Source organism: Littorina saxatilis, linkage group LG15 (assembly GCF_037325665.1).
Source record: "Littorina saxatilis isolate snail1 linkage group LG15, US_GU_Lsax_2.0, whole genome shotgun sequence".
Taxonomy (NCBI): Eukaryota; Metazoa; Mollusca; class Gastropoda; order Littorinimorpha; family Littorinidae; genus Littorina; species Littorina saxatilis.
The window spans coordinates 16,479,392-16,487,283 of NC_090259.1; positions in this window are offsets into that span (position 1 = coordinate 16,479,392).

Below are 7,892 nucleotides of genomic sequence, written 5' to 3' on the forward strand. Positions count from 1 at the left end.
TTGTCGTGCTCCATTTTATCGTCACATGAACCAAGAAAATACGACGGTGTGTGATATTGTGAACACTATCCTTACTGTTTTCTTTGTTTGTCATCCAGAAAAAGTGATGCAAACTCACGTGGTCGATTTTTCTTACAATCTTTTGAAGTGCGTTTTTTTCACCAACAGTGTAGTTAGAAAGCCTGTGCTTGGGTAAAATCTATTGTATATACTCACTTACTTGTACTCACTTAGAATTAAGCTCGTTGTAACTGTTTCTGTGTGAAGGAAAAGCTAATTTCTTACATTTCTCATGTTGTTTATAGTTAGAGCACTGCCTGGTTGTTTTAAAATGTCTCGTCTCTGTACATAAGAGAAGAAAGTGTGAATATTGTTCAGGAACAGCCTTGTGGTTGATATTATTAACTATATTTACTCCCAGACATATCTATATATCGTATCGTAAGACATGTTATTTAGATGCACTCAAAGTTTATTTGTACAGAAATATTGCTATTATGAGAAATCATTTTTGTAAAGTCAAAATAAGCGCTTCAATGTGTTTGTGTATGCAAATACATTTACTTCCAAATGTTTACTTACACAAGTATGAGTGGGAACGTGTTTGAAATCGTGTGTTAGTACAGTGTGTGTGTGTGTGTGTGTGTGTGTGTGTGTGTGTGTGTGTGTGTGTGTGTGTGTGTGTGTGTGTGTGTCCAAATAACTGTCTTTACATTCAAACTAAACTGCAAATTGTTTTTTTAAATTTCTGAATCATTATATTGTTTGTCATTGTTTCGTGTGGTTACAAATTAAACAACAAATCCGCTAGATTTTCTCTTTTGTCTTAGTTGCGTTCAGTTTGTAGAGTTTTTCCGTTTTTGTGTGTTGGAAATATGACTGCAGTTCGAGAGAATTATGTCAATCTATGTACGCATGCAAGCTTCTCTATTTCATGTTTGTTGGATTCTTTTTAATTTTTTTTAATTTTGTATCTTTCGTAATTCGCTTAACGGAATTTCAGATTCTTCCTAAAATTAATGGAGGTTTTAGAGAGGTTGACGAATCAATTAGAATACGTAATTTAAATCTAAAACACAATTTAAATCCAAAACGATAATAGCATGCACTGTCAGCAGCATGCTTACCGATGCATCCTTAGCGCGGATAGGTGTTAGCTCACCATCTCAGATCTTGCCGGGCTTTTAGATGGGATAATCTGACGGGCGCAGTGGCGGGGTGGTGAGACATCGGCCTCATAATCGGAAGGTCGTGACTTCGAATCCCGGCCGCGGCCGCCTGGTGAGTTAAGGAAGGTTGGACATTTTTCCAATCTCCCAGGTCAACTTCTGTGCAGACCTGCCATAGTGCCTTATCCCCCTTCGTGTGTACACGCAAGCACAAGACCAAGTGCGCACGGAAAAGATCCTGTAATCCATGTCAGAGTTCGGTGGGTTATGGAAACACGAAAATACCCAGCATGCTTCCCCCGTAATCGGCGTATGCTGCCTGAATGGCGGGGTAAAAACGGTCTTACACGTAAAAATCCAATCATGCAAAAACATGAGTGAACGTGGGAGTTCTTTCTTTCTTTTCTTTATTTGGTGTTTAACGTCGTTTTCAACCGTTCAAGGTTATATCGCGACGGGGAAAGGGGGGGGAGGGGATGGGATAGAGCCACTTGTTAATTTTTTCTTGTTCACAAAAGCACTAATAAAAAAATTGCTCCAGGGGCTTGCAACGTAGTACAATATATGACCTTACTGGGAGAATGCAAGTTTCCAGTACAAAGGACTTAACATTTCTTACATACTGCTTGACTAAAATCTTTACAAACATTGACTATATTCTATACAAGAAACACTTAACAAGGGTAAAAGTAGAAACAGAATCCGTTAGTCGCATCTTACGACATGCTGGGGAGCATCGGGTAAATTCTTCCCCCTAACCCGCGGGGGGTGAACGTGGGAGTTTCAGCCCACGAAGAAGAAGATGGGATAAGAACATTCCTCCTCTTGGACAAATACACACACAAAAAACTACATCGGTGTTGAATTTTGGTATGTGACCAAGTGGAGGGATGATCTTTTCTCGTATAAAGCCTGGCCAGATCTGAGATGATTTGTTTGTTTGTTTATTTGTTGCTTAACGTCCAGCCGACTACGCAGAGCCATATCAGGACGAGGAAGGGGGGGAATGAAGGGGGCCACTTGTCAAGCGATTCCTGTTTACAAATGCACTAACCCATTACTTGTGTCCCAGCAGGCTTTAGTAAAACTAAATTAATACCTACTGGAAGATTACCAGTTTCCAGTATGTTAAAATAGGCTTAACCTATCTACTGCTGGACTTACATCAGAACACTAACAGATTAAACTATACATGAATCGCGAGACAAGCGGCAAGAGAAGAGATTTTTGGAAAAAATACAGGTGAATGAGCAAGAAGGCAGAAAAAAGAAAAGAATTCATGAAGAAAAAGAGAGCATGACAGGAAAGAGGAACCAAAAATCTACCTAACAGCAAACTAGAAAGCTCCTGCGGTTCCAAAAACAGGAGGGGCCTTTAATTTCATAACCGCAGTGCCCCACTGCGGGAATCTGAGATGATGGGCCGAAAACAGTTTACACGAGGAGTGTGCCTTTATGTGTCGTCAGAAGAGAAAACTTAGTAAGAATTGTAAATGTTCGTATGTTTGGCTATGGCATCACGTTTAGCTGGCTGATATTCGTACAGCTATACATACACTGACTTTATGTATGTGCTCAAGTTCACAAATTTATTAAATCTGTGTGTCTTTATCATGATCCAAGTCCCGTCATTATGTACATAGATTTATGTCAGATAAAAAGATCATTGAAAGCGTTTTCAGTCTCGGATGAAATGATTTTAGATTTATGAAAGAGATGATTGAAGCCATTTTTGAACATATAGATATTGGTTTAATTTGAACATCATAACAATGGCTATAATTTTAAATGGCCAATACCCTTGTTTATACACACTTCTTCGTTTTTCTTTGCGAATTGTTTATTTGTGAAAGTTCTGTTCAACCGTTTAGTGACTTGGATGTCGATGTGCTTGGGCAGAGTTCTCTGTCTTCTTCTTCTTCTGGTCTATTAGTTCCTTATGTTGGCACCGTCTTGTTTTGTTTTCACTGAACAAGCCTTTCGGTTTACGTTATAATAAAACTAGAGGTACGTATTTGTGAGGGTTGATCGAAACCTTGAACACTGTATACCAGTATTCAGTTGAAAATACATCAGACTGGCAAATCGTATAAGTCATGTCCACCTAATGAAAGAAGACCGAAAAGAAAAGCAAAATTGTTATGTCAGTGGCTGAATTATTTACATCAGACTTCGCCTCACTGCGTTAAGATGAGCAAACCTGTTTTGAGTGTTACTGTGTTACTGAGGAGGAAGACAACAAAAATGAAATAACGTTCGCGTTTGTTTTAAATAAACTTTGACAACTGATTGTCTGTTTTGACATTCAAGGTATTATATCGTACAGTAGAATGACGACAAAAGAACACATCGACCTTTTAGTGTGGGGATTCAAACATTTTCGACCAGCCCTCCTACCATTATACAGCTGTGTGTATTAATGTTCCGTTCATTTGTATATCACTGAACGTAATGAACCCATATACGCAAATGGTCCATGTGTGATTTGCTCACAATACGTTGCTGTTGTCTTGAAATAAGTTGAACATCTACACTCTTCTGTGTATGTCTCTGCACAAATACAAGAAAGAAAAAATGTACACTCAAATGCTAAGTACTAACGCCGTCTTGGCCTATATTCAACAGAAATTTAAAGCGATGGAGTAATGGGCTTAAGATTGGTAGCTCACCTCCCCCCCTTTGAAAATCCACACTTTACAAAAAGTGATTGTATGATTAATATTTTCGTTGATTCTGTTTAAAAAAAAGGTGTTGTAAGATTATTTAATTGTTAATTCTGTTAACTTTTGTATTCAATCTTTGTGCTCCTACTTGTCTGGTGTTGGTATACACATGAAAGTACGGGCACATGTCAGTCTTATGTTATGTGTGTGTGTGTGTGTGTGTGTGCATGCGTGTGTGTGTGTGTGCGTGCGTGAAAAAATGCACACCTTGTGTTTAACTTCCCTACTACTTTCGTTCCTAATTTCTTTTTCTTTTTGAGTTCTTCGACTTTTTCTTTTGTTGACTTATTTGTTTGTTTGTTATTGTTTTGAAAAAGACTGTGCAATTAAATATATAAATCATACCTAACATATATCAGGTAGAAATTGTAATGGTCTTGTCATTTCATAATGTTGCAAAAAAGAAAAGAAAAGAAAAAGAAAACAACGAGAGGCATCCATTCTTTTTCTTCGATTTTTGTTAATTCAAATTTATTGAATATTCATTTATCTTTGTGCTCTACATATAATCAAGTGTACAGAGTTGAATTTATTTTTTTTTTTTATTTTTTTTTTTTTTGACAATGCATTATCAAGGAGTTAAAAAAATCTTTTAGCACCGAGCTTTTATATTATTTTTTATAATTATTCGTACCATTATTTACATTATACCATGGGTCTAAAGGAAAAGAAATTGCTATGTTGTTTTCGCCGTTACCGTGTTCTGTGTCTTATGTTCAGTTAGATTTGTATTTCACTGTCTGTTCTTTAGTCCGAGTCAAGTTTTAATTGTGAGCTTAGTTTAAAGGTTCAAACATGGGATTTGTCAATAAATGTATCACAGTACCAGAATCTGGAGTGTGTGTGTGTGTGTGTGTGTGTGTGTGTGTGTGTGTGTGTGTGTGTGGTGTGTGTATCTGTGTGTGTGTGGTGTGTGTGGTGTGGTGTGTGTGAGTGTGTGTTTGAATGCGTGTATGTGTGTGTACTACGTCAAGCATTCTTTATGAAACGGAAACACAAACAAATCCGCAATTCTAAACAACGGGGAGCAAATCTGATATTCGTTGAAAACTTTTCCAAGAACTATTGACAGCGCATGAAAAAAAAATCCGTAAAAGAGATCTCGTTCTCCACTTGAGGTTTAACCCCAATCTGATCTTGTTCGAATTGATATACTACAACTCGAAGCAATAAAGGCACTGCACACACGGGGCCGAAACCTCTGTGCTGTAAACACAAACACAGAGGCAATCACACAGGCATGTCACACAGACGCACGCACTGCGAGACGCACGCACGCACGCACACACACGGCACTCACACTGACACACACATACCCATCACTCTGCCCATCCCTGCTGTTCTGTATCGTCCTCTACAAAAAAGCAAAAGGTAAGCGGTACCCCTATTCATGAATTACTACGCTATTACTTATAGGGATGAATGGAGCGAGGCACAAGCTTACTGTTCTCATGACTGTTAAAAAGCTATTACGGTTACCGACGCCGGTTAACTACGTGGATCTACAAAGACCTCAGACTGCGCTCCGTGAAAACGATTTAAATGGCAATGCTATGCTGTCTCTTCCACAAATCCGTACTATCCCCCACCACCCACCCCCGCACCAAAAAAACCCACCTATACATTTAATGGCATTCTGTCACATACGTTCATCGACTTCCTTCTGCGAGTTAGAACTGAACCACGTATGTTTATGAATGTTTTCCTGAGCGTCTGAATGATGATATTTGCAGACCCATTAGAAACTTTCTTTCTTTCTTTCTTTATTTGGTGTTTAACGTCGTTTTCAACCACGAAGGTTATATCGCGACGAGGGAAAGGGGGGAGATGGGATAGGGGAAAGGGGGGGGGGGGAGATGGGATAGAGCCACTTGTTAAGTGTTTCTTGTTCACAAAAGCACTAATCAAAAAATTGCTCCAGGGGCTTGCAACGTAGTACAATATATTTGTTTGTTTGTTTGTTTATTTGTTGCTTAACGTCCAGCCGACTACGCAGAGCCATATCAGGACGAAGTACAATATATGACCTTACTGGGAGAATGCAAGTTTCCAGTACAAAGGACTAAACATTTCTTACATACTGCTTGGCTAAAATCTTTACAAACATTGACTATATTCTATACAAGAACCACTTAACAATGGTAAAAGGAGAAACAGAATCCGTTAGTCGCCTCATACGACATGCGGGGTGCAGAGAAATAAGGATGTGGAAAAGAAGACTTTTGGTAAGTGAAATAAAGGTGATGGATCCAGTCAGGTAGAAATAAGACAACAAGAAAAGAATTGGAAAACTGCAGGGAATAGTAGGGAGAGTTTTCTTGGAAGGAAATATAGGTGAAAGGACTGGTAAGGCAGAAATAAGACAAAAGAAGAGAAGAAACAGAACCGTTAGTCGCCTCTTACGACATGCTGGGTAGCATCGGGTAAATTCTTTCTAGTCCCAACCAATATGGGACTCCCCCTAACCCGCGGGGGGTCATTAGAAACTGAAAAGCTGCTTGTGATTTAGGTGTGCACACAATTGTTCAGTTGCTACTTGATCTTTGGAAATATACACACACGTTTTGGATTAAGTACTACAAATTTAAAAGCGGGCGCAAACACTCACTCAACCACACTGTGCGACATACAACCTCAAGCTCATTCATCATAAAAGTTATGTCTCAAGAATCAACATCTATCTGCACTTGATGTGTCCCTTTTTGTGGCAGGGTGCAATATGCTGCAGGAGACAGAATTCGTGGAGAGCTGCTTGGTATAGTGGAATCCCCCTTTTAAAGGTGGTCGTCTACATTTTTTTTTTTTTTTTTCAATAATCTTATGGTTAGATTTCGCTGAAAAGTTATGTCAGATGATGAATGAACCATGGGGAAACAAGTTATAGAAAAAAATATATATGTAAAAAAAGATTTTATTTTAGGGTAGCGTGACTCACGCTTCCAATATTTTGTTTTCTGTTTGCTGAGAACGTGTGCTTTGCCTAAAAATACTGACCAATCAAATGCATGTCACTATGCTTATAGCCACGCCCAAATAAGTGCAGCAACAGTTTGACACTGGAGCGCTGTCCACGTTTTTTTTTAAACGCACGAAATGCACGGGATTTGAGAGGAGTTTTGCGCTTGGCATTTTCCAAATAAGGATATCCTACTATGAGTACTACGCTGGAATACTACAATGAATTTTCAAACGGCTACACTGGCTTCGTCTTTCCTGATCGAAAGGGGGTGTATTGTTGATATTTGTAGATAATAGACTCTGCATTTTAATGGTCAAATGGCGATTTCGGTATAAAAATGCAGACAAGGACCCTTTAAGACCTAAAAAAAAATCTGAGAAAATCAGGTCTTACAAAGGAGGGAGTCTTAAAATTGGGAGTAATTTGACAGAGGTTATGAACAGAAAGTCTGAGAAAACAAGGTCTTAAAAAGGAGGGAGTCTTAAATTGGGGGGTCTTAAAAGGGGGGTTCCACTGTATCAGCAATGAAGTTTCAAGCCACTACAAGAGGGAAAGACTCTTAGGTCAGGTCTCAAAACTTCTCTTCAGCTCAGGTGAGGACGACCTGCTGAGTTTGACGTCAAACGGAACAGACTCTGCAGAATCAAGTTGGGCTAGTGATGTACAGTGTGTAAATACTGTTAACGTTGAGCATGGCGCAACAGACAAGGCAAATGAGAATGTTCTGATCAGGGTATTTGCGGTATGTAATTGTATGTTGCTTACAGTTTTATTTTCTTCTGAATGCAATCTAACTGAATTTCTTTCCTCTAATAAAAACAGAAACAAAGTTTTCATGCATTTTCTGGTCATTCCGTTTTCCTTGTTTGAAATGCATGTATTGGGAACCAGGCGATTATGTGCACGAGAAAATGTCCAACTGGGTGGGAACTAAGTATTTGGTTGGTATGGTTGGTATGGTTGAAGTTGAGTTTTGATGAGGTTTCAGGCGATTCACAACAGTGCTTGTCACCTAGCTGGGCTTTTTTTCTTCTTGCACACC